The sequence below is a fragment of the Hypanus sabinus genome, chromosome 5, assembly GCF_030144855.1.
Source record: "Hypanus sabinus isolate sHypSab1 chromosome 5, sHypSab1.hap1, whole genome shotgun sequence".
In the NCBI taxonomy this organism is placed as follows: Eukaryota; Metazoa; Chordata; class Chondrichthyes; order Myliobatiformes; family Dasyatidae; genus Hypanus; species Hypanus sabinus.
This window is the reverse complement of record NC_082710.1, coordinates 180,736,400-180,752,675: the sequence shown is the minus strand read 5'-3', so window position 1 is coordinate 180,752,675 and position 16,276 is coordinate 180,736,400.

Sequence of the window (16,276 nt, the reverse complement as noted above, 5' to 3'; positions counted from 1 at the left end):
CAGAAAAATAATTAATTGGGTGTATACAATTAATTTCTTTACAGCAGCTTGTGCTGGAGCACGATAATTAACGTGTTATTCCGAACATGGTGTTGTTCACTGGGGCACACCAGGGTGCCTAAGATGAACCAAGCCTTATGAGACAGTGCCAATCTGAAATAATTCGTCCACAGAGTCCCACACTCCAGGGAGGGTCCTACACTCCGGCGAGAGAAGCTAAAACCTGGTGTAGCGGTAATAAAGCTGACTTTGCCGAGGATCGTGACCTTGTCAGAACCCACTTGTGCTCAGTTCTGGTCGCCTCACTACAGGAAGGATGTGGAAGCCATAGAAAGGATGCAGAGGAGATTTACAAGGATGTTGCCTGGATTGGGGAGCATGCCTTATGAGAATAAACTCGGCTTTTTTTCATTGGAGCGACGGAGGATGAGAGGTGACCTGATGGAGGTGTATAAGATTATGAGAGACATTAATCGTGTGGAAAGTCAGAGGCTTTTTCCCAGGGCTGAAATAATTGCCCCGAGGACACAGGTTTAAGGTGCTGGGGAGTTGGTACAGAGGAAACGTTAGGGGTAAGTTTTTTTTACTCAGAGAGTGGTGAGTGTGCAATGGGCTGCCTGCAATGGTGGTGGAGGCAGATACGACAGGGTCTTTTAACAGACTTTTGGATAGGTACATGGAGCTTAGAAAATTAGAGGGCTAAATGTGAGACTAGCAATTTCTAAGGTGCATGATCAGACAAAGCAATCTCCTTATACCAGTGGAAGCAAGTTACTGTCTATAAAAAAAAAATAGTCAATTGTGCTGTAGGTTTTCTATTTCTTCTACGTTTTTTACGTTTTGTCCTGGTAGAGAAGATTGTGAGATCCTGAGATCCCAAGAGCTATGCCCCCTGGAGCTTATATCCTTGGCGCTAAGCTCAAGGTGGAGGCTGCAGAAAAAGACGATCCAACCAAGACTACAGTGGTGGACTGGCGGAAGATGATGACAAACACAATGGCAGTGTAGGCCAAGGAAGGCTGTGGTAGTGAAGGATTGTCAGCCGTCTTGCATTACATGCCACTTGCACTGCACCGCCCCACTCGCTCAAGGACTGTGTGGTGGTCACTCGTGCATCAACATCCTTGCGCTAAACAAAGTCACACACAGACATTCTCCATTAAAAGACGAGCACCTTAAGAGAACATTTTAATCGATGCCAGTGATAACACTACTAACTAATAATGTCGAGTAAAAGGCTTGAACAAGCAGCTGGCCAGAGCTGATTGACGGGGTACCATATCAGGGAAGACGGCAGTGCGGCAATCACTGGAGTACAGGTTTCCAACAAGATAATTTGGTCGCAGCGACTTCACCCTGTTCAAAAAATGATGCACACTAGTGTCTGGAACATTTGTTCTAATGCTCGGGACCCTTTTGGACATAGGTAATGTAAAATACTGCAAGTTCTGTCCACTGGTTCATTGGGAAGACCGACGACGGGGCAGCTGCGAGACCTGCGGCGTTGCCTGTTGCAGCCGTCCAGGAGAGGCGGCAGTGTAAGAGAGAACATAGGTGCGGTGGCCGCGTTGGAATGCGAACTGGTTTAGGGAGTCCCTGCAGGACAGCTCTCCCGTCGGTGCTGCGGTCCCTGGAAAAGAACCTGGATTGCGTTCATCTGCGGCTGACCTAGCGGGAGATAAGGTACTGTTGCATTCCTGTTCGTGTAAAAACGTAGCTCCGAGGCAACACCCGTGCACCATCAATCATCAGGCCATTCAACTCCGGACTTGTGTTAATATTATCCTGTGACTGCATGTGCTATCGTTAGTATGTGTGCGGTGTGAAGTGTGTACTATACGGCCTGTGGTTTACACCTTGGCCCTGCAGGAATGCTGTTTCGTTAAGCTGTATACTGTACATGTGTATAGCTGAATGACAGTTAAGTTGAGAGAAAAGTGGGAGCAATGGCAGATTGTCATCCAAAGCAAACAGGAACATACAAAGGGGTAGATGAAGAAATTGCACCTGACAAAGGAAACCAGGATTTGCAGAAAAGACAAAGAGAAGGCACACAATATGGCGAAGAATAGTGGGAAGCACAGCATTGTGCAACGTTTAGAAATTAAAAGAGGCAAAACGATTAATAAATTCCTCCGCCATTTCCTGTCCCGCATTATTACCTCTCTGACGTTATTTCTCGTATTTCTTTGACTCTTATTATATCTACTACAAACTTTTTGTATTCTTTTTTATATTATAGACGGGCTTACCTTCATCTTCCATCTTTTCTCTCCTTTTAACTTTAGCTGGATTTTAAAAGATTCCTAATCCTTCACCTTCCCACCAATGTTTCTATGTTTTATACCCTCGCAAGCATTACTAGACAGAAGTTAACATAATCTTAAATTAGCATTAATAACACCCGTCACCACTTATTTCACAGGAACTGTCAGTTAGTCTGACATCATTAGAGGATTTGCATTAGATTCTCTTTTGAGAAAGAGAAGCTTTACTTCAAAAAGTGGGGGAAGAAGAGCAGAGGATTCTAAATCCGATGGAGAATAATCTTCGAAATGTTAAAGCGAATTTATACAGCTGGAACTCTCAAACCAGCAGGAAAGAATCCATCTGCAAGATAGTATAACGTATCTGAAGGTAAGACGTTACATTTCAATTTAATGCAAATATATATGCCACTAAATGGCGGGTACAACTTTAATTTTAATTAACAGTTCATTGAAACGAGACAATAGTTTTTGTTTTGGATTGTACCGCTTTGACACTCAGTACATTGGTCTAACACAGTTATCTGTGAACTGCCAGCAACCTGCACAGTTGCGTTTTACTGTACCAAGTAGCCACTGAGGGTATGTTCATTGTCTGATGCTAATGTAGCACACACGCTTGAAGCTTCGATGTGTTGTATATTCAGAGATGCTCTTCTGTACACCACTGCGGTAATGGAGCAGTCTCCATTTTGTCAGCTTGTACCACTCACAGCATTCTCCTCTGACCTCTCTTATTCATAAGCTGTTTGCATCCACACACTGCCGCTCACTAGAATCTCTTCTTTTTTTTTCTGCAGCATTATTTGTAAACTCCAGAGACTACTGTGCGTGAACATCTCAGATCAGTGGACTCTGAGATACTGAAATCACTTCATCTTACACCAAAGATCATTTCACAGTCAAACCCAGTTAGATCATTGCTTCCTGATTCCACTGTTCGGTCTGAAGAATAACTAATCCCCCACCCCCCAGACCACGTCTGCATGATTTTGTGCATGGAGCTGCTGTTACATGATTAGCTGATTAGCTGTTTGCATTAACAAGCAGGTGTATGAGTGTAATGAGAATCTGACTCTGGTTTAATATCACTGCAATGAAAATGTTGTTTTGCGGCATCAGTACACAGCAATACAGAATAATAGACACTAAATAACAATAAGATATTCATCTTTATATGGTATAGGTTGAACTAGTAGTGCAAAAAGGGAAAACGTATTCAGTACTGATGAAGGATCTCGGCTCAAAACATCGACTGTACTCTTTTGCATAGAAGCTGCCTGACCTGCTGAGTTCCTCCAGCATTTTTGCGTGTTGCTTGGATTTCCCGCGTCTGCAGATTTTCTCTTAGTGTTCATGAGTTCGTTGTCTATTTAGACACTTGATGATGGGAGTGACGAAACTGCTTCCCGGTCATGTCTAGTGTACCTAACAAGGTGACCAGTGAGTATATCTGTCGTGGCAGATGTAGTTTTTTGCGGATTTGATGTTTCCTTTGAATGGATTCCATGCTGTTTCTTTGTTTCGTGGCTGTCTGTGGGAAGAGAAATCTCAGGGTTGTATACTGCACACATACTTAGATAATAAATGTACTATGCATCTTTGAATCGTTGAACTTTAATGCTGGAAGACAATGAATTGTTAATAATAGATGGTACCCTGACTGTTAAGTTGGACCAAGCAATTATGTTCAAAGCTATATCTGGTGAGAGTTTAATTGCACCAATGAAGGAAAATCTGACTTTCTTATTTTTACTCTAATTTATCAAACAATTTTTGTGTAGGAGTAGGAGTCCTACGAGATTGAAACAGGACCTTGGCCCAACATGTCCATGGTCTCTGTGTTGACCAGCACACTGGTCCCATCTGCCTACATGTGGCCCTACCACTCTAAACTCATTTTTTTCTAGGTTCCTATATACATTGGCCCATGAATATTGCTGATATAACAGGCCCAAGCTCTACAGTTGATTGTTTAGTGACAAATTTCTCCTCAGATCTCGACACCATGCATTGGACAGACATTACTGGGAGGTGGACTTGGCGAGCAATCACCGGGATATGGGAGTCGCCGCAGAGTCTTTAGATACTGAAACCATATAATGGTGCCTGGGCCATCGGCAAGATTCATCTTAATTGGAACTCTCTGCCGAACCCATTCCCCAACGGGTAGGAGTCCTTATCGGTTACGAAGCAGGTACAGTTTCATTTCACAATGTAGTCGACAAGCTCTTTCTGTACGCCTTCAGCGAGTTTAGATACTCGGAGAAACTTTATCCTTTCTTCCAGACATTGGACTTGACCATCCGTTCTGGTTCCATTCCGAACGTCTGTCGGAAAGGTTGTAAATTAGCTTGGAAAAGGAATAAAGATAATTGAATTTAGGGGTTTTGTATCATTTATTCTAGCGAATTAAGACCATAAGACATAGGAGCAGATTTAGGCTATACAGGTCAATTTAGTCTGCTCCATTTCTGCCCATAATCTTTCATGCCCTGTCTAATCAAGAATCTATGAACCTCAGTGACCTGGCCTCCACAGCTGCAAGTGACAAGAAATTCAGCCTATTCGCCATCCTCTGGCTAAAGATGATCCTCTTCATTTCAGTTCTAAAGGAGGATGTGCAAGCTGAATTAACCGCAGCATAACATCAGTGAGACAAACAAGAAGGTTATGTACTTTAGGAGTACTAAGCCTGCAATGCTTCCTGTTAATATTGACGGCGAGAACGTGAATGTGCTGAGGACCTACAAATTTGTGGGTGTTGGGGGGGGGGGGGTGGCGGTGTCCCTGGATGGCATACCTGAGTGGAGCACCAACACAAGGACTGTATACAAGAAAGACAAGAGTTTCCTCTACTTCCTGGGTAGCATGCTGCCCTCTCCTTCCTACCAGTCTGTTGTCGCCAGTTCAATCTTCTATGTGGTGGTGTGTTGGGGCAGTGACATCAGTCCGGGTGATGCCAACAGGCTCAAAAACTGACAAGAAAAGCAAGTTCTGTTATAGGAGTCAAACTGGGCACACTGGAGGCTGTTCTAGACAAATGACCATACAAGATATCCTGGCATTTCTGGACAATGGCTCTCACCTCTGCATGCCACTTTGGCTGAACAGCGGATTAACAGACTAAGTAATAGTCTTAGTAATAGACTAAGACTCACTAGTCTAATAGATTCACTAGTCTATAATTAGCTGGACTATCTCTACTCCCTTTCTTAAATAAGGGAACAACATCCGCAACAGTCCAAACCTCCAGAACCTCTCCCGTCCCCACTGATGATGTAAAGATCATCGCCAGAAGCTCAGTAATCTCCTCTCTCGCCACCCACAGTAGCCTGGGGTTCAGCTCGTCCGGTCCCGGCCATTTATCCTTCTTGATGCTTTCCAAAAGCGCCAACACATCCTCTTTCTTAATATCTACATGCTCGAGCTTTTCAGTTTGCTGCAAGCCATCACTACAATTACCAAAAATCCATTTCCATAGTGAATACTGAAGTAAAGTATTCATTAAGTAACTTTGTTATTTCCTCCGGTTCCATACACACATTGCACTGTCACAGTTGATAAGCCCTATTCTTTCATGTCTTATCCTGTTGCTCTTCACATATTTGTGGAATGTCTTGGTGATCTCCTTAACCCTGCCTTAACACCTGTTCCCAATTTAGGCTTCCAATTTCCTGCCTGATCGCTTCATAATTCCCCTTAATCCAATTAAACGCTTTTCTAACTTGTCTGTTCCTCGCTCTCGCCAATGTTGTTGTAAAGGAGATAGAAGTATGCTCTCCCACTGAGACTTGACACCTGACCAGGTCCATTTCCCTTATCTACATATTGTGTCACGAAACATTCCTGAACACACCTAGAAAATCTTCACCCCATCTAAACCCTTTGCTCCAGGGAGATGCCAATCGATATTTAGGAAATTAAAATCTCCATTACGACAACTCTGTTATTATCACACCCTTCCAGGATCTGTTTCCCTATCTGCTCCTTGATATCCCTGTTACTAATAGGCGGCCTATAAAACACTCAGTAAAGTTATTGATCCCTTTCTGTTCCTAACCTCCACCCATAGAGACTCGGTAGACAATTCTTCCATTTCGTCCACATTTTCGTGGACACGATCTCTGATCAACAGTGCCACTCCTCTACCTCTCTTGCCTCCCTCCCTGTTTTTCCTGAAACATATAAAAACCGGCACTTGAAGTAACCATTCCTGTCCTTGAGTCATCCAAGTCTCTGTAATGGTCACCACATCATTGCTCCAAGTACAGATCCACGCTCTAAACTCATCTGCTTTGATCACAATATTCCTTGCATTAAAACAGACACATCTCAAACCGTCCGTCTTAACGCATCCCTTCTCTATCACCTGTCTATCCTCCCTCGCACACTGTCTCCAAGCTTTCTCTATTTGTGAACCAACCACCTCTTCCTCCGTCTCTTCAGTTCGGTTCCCACCCCCCCCCCCCCCCAGCAATTCTAGATTAAACTCTCCCCAGTAGCCTTAGCAAACCTCCCCACCAGGATATGGGTTTCCCCTGGGATTCAAGTGCAACCCGTCTTTTTTGTACAGGTCACACCTGCCCCAAAAGAGGTCCCAATGATCCAGAAATCTGAATACCTACTCCCGCTCCAATCCCTCAGCCACATATTTATCTTCTACCTCATTCTAATCCTATACTCGCTGTCACATGGCACAGGCAGTAATCCTGAGATTATTACCTTTGTGGTCCTGCTTCTCAACTTCCTTCCTAACTGCCTGTAGTCTGTTTTCAGAACCTCTTCCCTTTTCCTGCCTATGTCTTTGGTACCAATGTGAACCTTGACTTCTGACTGTTCTCCCTTCCATTGCTGGATATCGTAGACACGATCTGAAACATCCCAAACCATGGCACCTGGGAGGCAAACTACCATGCGAGTTTCAATCCTGAATCGCATGTCTCACAGAATCGCCTGTCTGACCCCCGGCCTATAGAGTCAACTATCACTACTGCCTCTCTCTCCCTTTTTGCTAACCCTCTGAACCACAGGGCCGGACTCTGTGCCAGAGGCGCAGCCACTGTTGCTTCCCTCAAGTAGGCTGTCCCCCTCAACAGTACTCAAACAGGAGAACTTATTTTCGAGAGGTACAGCCTGAGGGTTACTCTATAGTACCTAACTCTTCCCCTTCCCTCTCCTGACTGTTACCTACTTGTCTGTCTCCCGTGGCCCCTGTGTGACCACCTGCCTATAACTTCTTTCTATCATCTCCTCGCTCTCCCTGACCAGACCAGGGTCATCGAGATGCAACTCCAGTTCCCTGAAGCATTCCGTTAGGAGCTGCAGCTCAACACACTGGGTGCAGATGTGGCCATCCGGGAGGCTGGGAGACTCCAGGGCCTCCCACATCTGACACCGAGTACAGAAAACTGGCCTCACACACATTCTTCCTTTCCGCAATTAACACAGGTAAACCTACCTCGCCTCGTTACCACCTAAGCCCGCTGAGCCAAAGACGCTCTGCTATGCTCACTCCACTGCCCGCTCCGAACGCTGTCCTCTGGAAATGGCTGTCTTCTTTTTGAACTTTCCCCGCTCTACTGGCTTACGTCACGCGCCTGCGCATTCTTGCCTCTCATTACACCGAATAGTAAAATGCCTTCGCTCGGGAAATCCTTAGCCGTTCCATTCGTAGCCTTCTTCCTCCGAATAAAGTTTTACTCTTTATATAACGTTTCACTCTTTATGTAACTGAATAAACTTCTGTTATCCTACTTTATGTTATTGGCGAGTCTTCCCCCATATTTCCTCTTTCCCCTTTTTGCTGTTTTTTTTTTTGGAGACTTTTGTTGGATTCTAAAAGCTTCCCAATCATCCAATTGCCCATTCACCTTTGCTACCTTATATGCCCTTTCCTTGCTTTTATGCAGTCTTTAACTTCCTTTTTCAGCCGCAAGTGCCATTTGAGAAATTTATTTTATGTGGAACATATCTATACTGCGCCTTCTGAACTGTTCCCAGAAACTTCAGCCATTTCTGCTCTGCCGTGAACCCCACCAGTATCCTCCTCCAATCCACCTGGGCAAGCTCCTCTCTCATGTGTCTGTAATTCACTTTATTCCATTGCGAAACTGATAGAAGTGACTGATGCTCTCCCTCTCAAACTACAGCATGAATAGAGTCATATTATGATCACTGCCTCCCAAGGGCTCCTTTATGTAAAGCTCTCTAATACGGTCTGGGTTATCACACAGTAATCTAAGATAACCTTTCCCCGAGTCGGCTTTAGCACGCGCTGGTACAAGAAGCCATCTCGCAGGCATTCAGCAAATCCCCTCCCTTTCAATCCGGCACCAAAAGAAGGAGCCGGATCACCCTGTGGCCATTCGCATCCCGGGTAAGTATCTCAATTTGGATTGTAGAGGGACGGTGAGAGATGACCACAGCTGTGTGGCACCTTCGGTATCATCTCAATAGGTGATGGCCACTTGAGTTGGTTCCTTACGTTTTCATAGCCGGGGAAGGTGGTGAAGATGAGCTCGCACTCCCAATGGCGTGAACCTCAAATACCTCTGACAGCTCCTGACCTCCATATGTGGTTTAGCTACAGCGAACGGCGGAACTGATTCCACTAACACGAGAAGGGGTAAAGTCGGATTGCTGGTGCCTTAAAACCAGTCGCTCCGGGCAGATGAGGTTCATCAGCCGTGGTTGACAACTCATCTCGGAAAAGGAAACCTCTGATCTCAAACCAGTGTCTTACCGCTATACCCACTCATGGGGAAGTCTTCGGGAGTAAGTCCCGAGGATGAAATCCAGAGCTGGAGTCCCAAAGGTGGTCCTACGCTGAGTTCAACGCAGACTAGCAACTCCTGCCTTACTTCTGGTGCCAAAGTGTATCGGTTTCTGCAGCTCCCGCAGATTTATCAGCTACATTGGGGGGGGGGAGTTTCTTGTACTGAATCATAGGTAACAACCTGCCCTCCACAACATAATTTCCAGGCTTGCAAATCATGTAGACAATTGGGAAGCATCATCCATGATCGACGTCTGACAGCGCAGGGTGGTGTGTGTGTGGTGGTGGGGGGGGGGGGGGGATCTCAAATAAATTATCGTCGATATAATGTGCGTGGCTGGATCTCGCTACCTGAAAAAGGTGAGAGACATAAGCACTCGTCGACGACAGCCGCTGTGACGATGGTTTTCCTTTTACTTGCTCTTACTAATCAATCCCCTATGCCGATTGGTCTCGGGTTAAATCTCTAATAGGCGCCGGGACCCGCTCTTGCAATTTATCCTGGGGAACTGAACCTGAATGAATTCCCCTCCTCTCCAAGCATCCGGTCCGAGTTGGCCGCTGGTCAAAACTCTATATTGGCATGAACACAAAAAATCCATGAGATTGATACACTCACAATTTGCTTTACCATTTCATCGATTCATAGAGCATAGAACAGAAACAGGTCCTTGAGCACATCTAGTCCGTGTAAACCACGAATCTGTCTCGTACCATCGACCTGCACCCGGGCTGTGGCACATCATACGCCTCAAATTGATGCGTCTACCCAAACTTTTCTTAGTTATTGAAATCGAACCTACATCCACCAAATCAGTGGCAGGTTGTTCCACACTCCTACAAATTTCTTCTGAAAGAAACTCCCCCTCATGTTCTGTTTAAATATTTAATCTTTCACTGATAACCCATGACATTTAGTTCTAGTATCGGCCAGCCTCAGTAGAAATAGCCTGCCAGTATTAACCTCACGGAAAAGGATCTTGGCAATTGTAGGGGCGACTTACATCAGATTGAAAAAGCTTGAGCATATAGACATTAAAAAAGAGGATGTGCTGGTTTAAATTTCTGGGACCGGATGAGATGTACCCCAGGCTACTATGGCAGGCAAGAGAAGAGATTGCTGAGCCTCTGGCAACGATCTTTGCATTACACTGGACAACAAAGATTTTGCTTCCTGAATACCTTTAGGTGTATCGTATGAACTTTGGGCTACTGATCATGAAAGCCACCATGAAATTTCCCTACCACGCGTCATTTTAAAAAATCACATGTTTATTATTTCAATTCATAATTCAAGTCTATTAATATATTGCATACAATGTAAGCTGGAAAGTTTCTTATCTTGTCCAGGCATGCATGTTCAGGCGGCGAGGCTGCTGGATGACAAAACAGGGTTTAGTAATAATTATTGGGTTCAGGACTGTAAGGATGGAATTTGCTATCACCAGGCACAAAAATTTCTATGAAGGATTTTGATACTTAATACAGATGCCTCCCAGAATAACTGATGCCAAGATTAAGGAAAGCATTTCTGTTGGTCCACAAATCAAACAGGTCATCAATGACAGGCAACTTGAAGAATTTCTAGTGGGACCAGAGAAAATCACACTGAAGGCATTCAAGGAATTTTTTTCTCGGCATCTGCAGAGCACCAAACTACATGCAGCTGGTTGAAAGCATGCTTCAAGCATATAAAACCATGAAATGCAACTTGCCACTAATGATTCATATTCTGCATTCCCATTTCGACTTCTTCCCTGCAAATCTTGGTGCTGTAAGTGACGAGCATGGTGAAAGGTTTCACCAGGGCATTACAGTCATGGAGAAAAGATGCCAAGGCAACTGAAATCCATTAATGCTGGCAAATTATTGTTGGACACTTAAGCGAGAAGCCTCAGACACTGAGCACAAATGAAAATCATTACAAAATATTTTTAATTTAATTGAACTATTGCAAAGCATCAGCACCATTTTGCAATTAAACACATTATATTCAATAAACGTTAATTTATTGTTTCTCCAAATTCCTACGTGATACAAGTAGTCTGAAATTATAGTTGTGTTCATCTTCAAGCTGTCTATCATAAACAAAAAACAATTCTGAGGAAGCAACACTTTTGAAAAAAAAAATGTTGTCCGTGCTATCAATGAGGACGCGAGAGGTTCTGGAGAATTGGATGGTTGTGGATATTGTTCCCTTATTCAAGGAAGGGAGTAGAGATAGCCCAGGAAGTTTGGAAATTAATGACCAGTGGCTCTTTCATCAGTGGTTGGGAAGTTGATGGAAAAGATTCTGAGAGGCAGGATTTTTGAACATTTTGAGAGGCTTACACTGATCAGGAATAGTCAGCTTGGCTTCGTCAAAGGCAGGTCGCGCCTTACGAGCCTGACTGAATTTTTTGAGGATGTGACTAAACATGTTGATGAAAGCAAAGTAGTAGATGTAGTGTATATGGATTTCAACATGACATTTGATAAAGTACCCCATGCACGGCTTATTGACAAAGTAAGGAGGCATGGGATCCAAGGGGAGATTGCTTTGTGGGTCCGAAACTGGCTTGCCCACCGAAGGCAAAGTGTGGTTGTCGACCAGTCATATTCTGCATGGAGGTCAGTGACCAATGGTGTGCCTCAATCTGATCCCTTCACTTAGTGTTTTTTTCATAAGTGACCTGCATGAGGAAATGGAAAGATGGGTCAGTGAACTTGCTGATGACTCAAAGGTTGGAGCTGTTGTGGATAGTGTGGAGGGCTGTCACAAGTTACAGCAGGACATTGATAGGATGCAAATCTGGGCTGAGAAGTGGCAGAAGGAGTTCAACCCAGATAAGTGTGAGGTGGTTCATTTTGGCAAAATATAGTATTAATGGTAAACTCTTGAGAGTGTGCAGGGTCAGAAGGATCTTGGGGTCCAAGTCAATAGGACATTTAAAGCTGCTGCGCAAGTTGACTCTGTGGTTAAGAAGGCATACGTTGCATAGGCCTTAATGAACCGTGGGATTGAGTTTAAGAACGAGAGGTTATGCTACAGCTATTTAGGACCCTTGTCAAACCCCACATGGAGTACTATGCTCAGTTCTGGTCGGCTCACTATAGAGAGGATGTGGAACCTATAGAAAAGGTGCAGAGGAGATTTACAAGGATGTTGCCTGGATTGGGGAGCATGCCTTATAAGAATAGTTTGAGTGAACTCAGCCTTTTCTCCTTGGAGCTGCGGAAGATGAGAGGTGACCAGGGCTGAAATTGCTACCACGAATCAGCATAGTTTTAAGGTGCTTGGAAGTAGATACAGTGGAGCTGTCAGGGGTAAGTTTTTTACACAGAGAGTGGTGAGTGCGTGGAATGGCCTGCCGGTGACGGTAGTAGAGGCAGAGTTGATAGGGTATTTTTAAGGGACTCCTGGATAGGTACATGGAGTTTTGAAAATAGAGGGCTCCTGCTAACCCTAGGTAATTTCTAAAGTAAGTACATGTTCAATGGTCAGCACAGCATTGTGGGCCGAAGACCTTGTATTATGCTGTAGTTTTTCTATGTTTCTAATATTATATTCAATTTTACTTATGCCCTTTCGGAAGTAGAGCGGTTTTGTGTGTTATAACTGAGGCAGAAATTCCTTTCAACACTTAGAACACAGGAACATTGGAAAGCATTCGACAGAGCAGTTTATTTGGCCCAACAAGACTTGCCAATTCACCTAGTGCATTGAAGTACCTGTGGATTTTAAATTTCAAAGTCGCTAAGGTATTACTCTCAATTACACACCTAGTTAGTTTGTTCCATGTGTCCACAGCTCGTTGTGTATAGAAATGGTTCCTGATGTTAATCTGAAATCTGCCTTTTGAAACCCCGAACCTCCCGTTTCTACTTCCCACCGAAGATCCACAATCACACCTTTCTTGGTAGATCCATTCTTTCAGCTTGTTTCTGCCTCAGTGAGCTCATATCTGCATACCCGGGCTCTGTCTTATCCGCCGTAGTTCAGTCCCTTTCTACTACATCCGTGACACTTCACACACTCTGGATCTTTTCAATCATCTTATTTTCACTGTCACTGCCCATCCCTATATACCTCCAACCCACACCAGGAAGGCCTCAAAGTTCTCCGTTTCTTTCTGGACACCAGACTTAACCAGTTTCACTACACCACCACGCTCCTCCGTCTAGTGGAACTTGTCCGCACTCTCAATAATTTCTCCTTTAGCTCCTCCCACTTCCTTCAAACAAAAGAGGTCGCCATGGGGATTCACATGGGTCCCAGCTTTGCCTGCATTTTTGTCAGCTTCGTGGAACAGATTGGTGTCCGCCCCGCACTTTCCCTGCGCTATATCGACAACTGCATTGGTGCTGTTTCTTGCATCCATGCTGAGCTGGTCGACTTCATCAACTTTGCCTCCAACTTTCACTCTGCCCTCAAACTTACCTCTTCCACTTCTGGCACCTCCCCCACCCCACCCTCCCTTTCTCGATCTTACTGTATCTATCTCTGGGAACAGTTTATCTACTGATGTCTATTATAAACACACGGATTCTCACACAGACTATATCTCTTCCCACCGTGTTACTTGTAAAAACGCCATCTCCTTTTCTCACTTCCTCCATCTCCGCCACATCTGCTCTCGGGATGAGGCTTTTCATTCTTGAACGAAGGAGATGTCCTCCTTTTTCAAAGAATGGGCGTTCCCTTCTTCCACCATCAACTCGGCTCTCAACCGCATCTCTTCCAGTTAACGCACGTGGCTCTTACTGTACCCTCCAGCCACCCTACCAGGGATATGGTTCCTCTTGTCCTCACCTATCACACCAGCAGCCTCCGCGTCCTGCTGCCCCCACCCCCACTTTGTGCTTTTCGCAGGGATATCTCCCTACGCGACTCCCTTGTCTAGTCATCCCTCCTCACTAATCTCCCTCCTGGCACTTACCCTTGCAAGTGGAACAAGTGCTACCCCTGCCCCTACATCTCCTCCCACATTGCCATTCAGGGCCCCAAACAGTCCTTCAAGGTGAGCCCATTGGGGTCATATACTGTGTCCGGTACTCCCAGAGTAGCCTCTTGTTTATTGATGAGATCCAACGTAGGTTGGGAAACTGCTTGACCAAGCACCTGTGCTCCGTCCGCCAGAGGAAGTGGACCACATTTGAATACCACTTCCCATTCCCATTCTGATATGTCAATCCATGGCTTCCTTTACTGTCGCGATGAGGTCACACCCAGGTTGAAGGAACAACACCTTATAGTCTGTCTGGGTCGTCTCCAACCTGATGAAATGAACATCGATTTCCGGTAATGCCACCCCACCTTCACCAGTCCCTATCCCATTTCGCCCCATTCACCTTATATCTCTGCCTGCCCATCGCCTCCCTCTGGTGCTCCTCCGTCCTCTTCTTTCTTCCATGGCCTCCTGTTCTCTTCTATCGGATTCCCACTTCTCCAATCCTGTATCTCTTCTCCTCGTGTTTCTCTCTCCCCTCCCCCAACTTTTAAATTACTCTTCCTCTCTTTTTTTCTCCAGTCCTGCTGAAGGGTGCCGGCCCGAAACGTTGAATCCATTTCTTGCCCTAGATGCTGTCTGTCCTGTGGAATTCCTGCTGCATTTTGTGTGTGTCGCTCTTACCATAATTAACTGCTTTCTGTTTTTGATCCAGGTCTGCACACCTTACCCTGAATTCCTATCTCCTGTAATTTGATTGCCAACTTATTGAGGGGTACCTTGTCAAAAGCCATCTGAACGTCTAAGTAAGTGATATCATCCGCTAAATTGTCATCATAAATTTTATTTGCTTCTTCATAAACGTCCAGCATATTAGTGATACATGATTTCCCCTTCCTGAACCCATGCTGGCCTTCTGCTAACACGCCTGTTCTCCTCAGCTGCTTTTCCATCCCATTCTTCATTAATGTTTCCATTATCTTACCTACGATACAGCTTAGACTCACTGATCTAGAGTTACCAGGGTCATGCATCTGTGAAAGCGTTTGGAAAAGTGGCTTATCTCAAAATCTAGGCACAGCAGAAACTCGGTTGGCAAAACTGAACGGCTAAACAAATCCCTTTTGATCCCAAATTTCACGTGCAGATTAGCTTGTAAATAAAGCAAGGTAATCGCGAGAGAAATATATTTTAAATACTATATATTAGGGCTCTTTAACAGTTAGCTACACAACATCCTTCAAAGGAAAACCACAGTATAGATGGTGCTTTCTGGAATTTCCCTTACCACTAAGTTCTTGGAATGTACCTGCAACTATCGGCAGATATTCGTGAGTTCCTCGCCCCAGCCAAGTCTCTGAGTCATGAATCACTCCCATGCATTCGCTCACTAAGATGTTACATGGGATCAATTCAATATTTTAAGCTCCCAGTCAGTCAGACACCAAAGGCCCACTCGTCGATGCTGGCAAATTGCCAACTAAATCTAGTCTCTTTTGTCTGAGTCTGCCCCACAATCCTCTAACCCTCAAATCTATGTACCTTGGAGATGTATTTTAACCGATGTCTATAACACCATAAGACATTGGAGCAGAAATAAGTCATTCGGCCCATTCGGCAAGTCCGCTCCACAAAATCAGCAACGTACTTACACCAAACTCTGCCACTCCTCTGACAACGCTCTACCTGCATGCCATTCTAGGTCTACAAATGGTGCTCAGTTATCTTTTTAATCTTTCCTCATCAGATGCAAGCTATGCTCTCAACTTTTAAACAACATTACTGGCAGGGGATTCACGCCAGTATTTCCAGTATAAAGCCCCTGTGAAGTGAAACTCAACATCATGAATGACAGTGATGCTTCACTCTCAGATAACCTCAACGCCTTTTATACACGGATTGAAAGGGGGAATAAAACTATAGCAATGAGGATCACTGCAGTGTCCGGTGACCCTGTGATTTCTGTCTCGGAGGGCGACGTCGAAACACCTTTCAACAGGGTGAAGCCTCGCTAGGCGACAGGCCCCGAAAGAGTGCCTAGTAGGGTTCTGAAAACTTGTGTTATGTTGCCAACCAATTGGGTTGGTTCACATACGTTTTCAACCTCTCGGCACTGCAAACGGGCATCCCCACAACCTCAAAAAGTCAACAATCATAGCAGTGCTGAATAAGAGCAGAGTGAGCTGTTTTAAAGACTGTTTCTTCTGCTTCTGCTTGGCACTGCGCAAGCACTGCCGGACGGCTGATATAACGCACAGTCAGTGTGAACGCTGTGGGAGTTAAATTGTAAAGTAAGCTTTTTT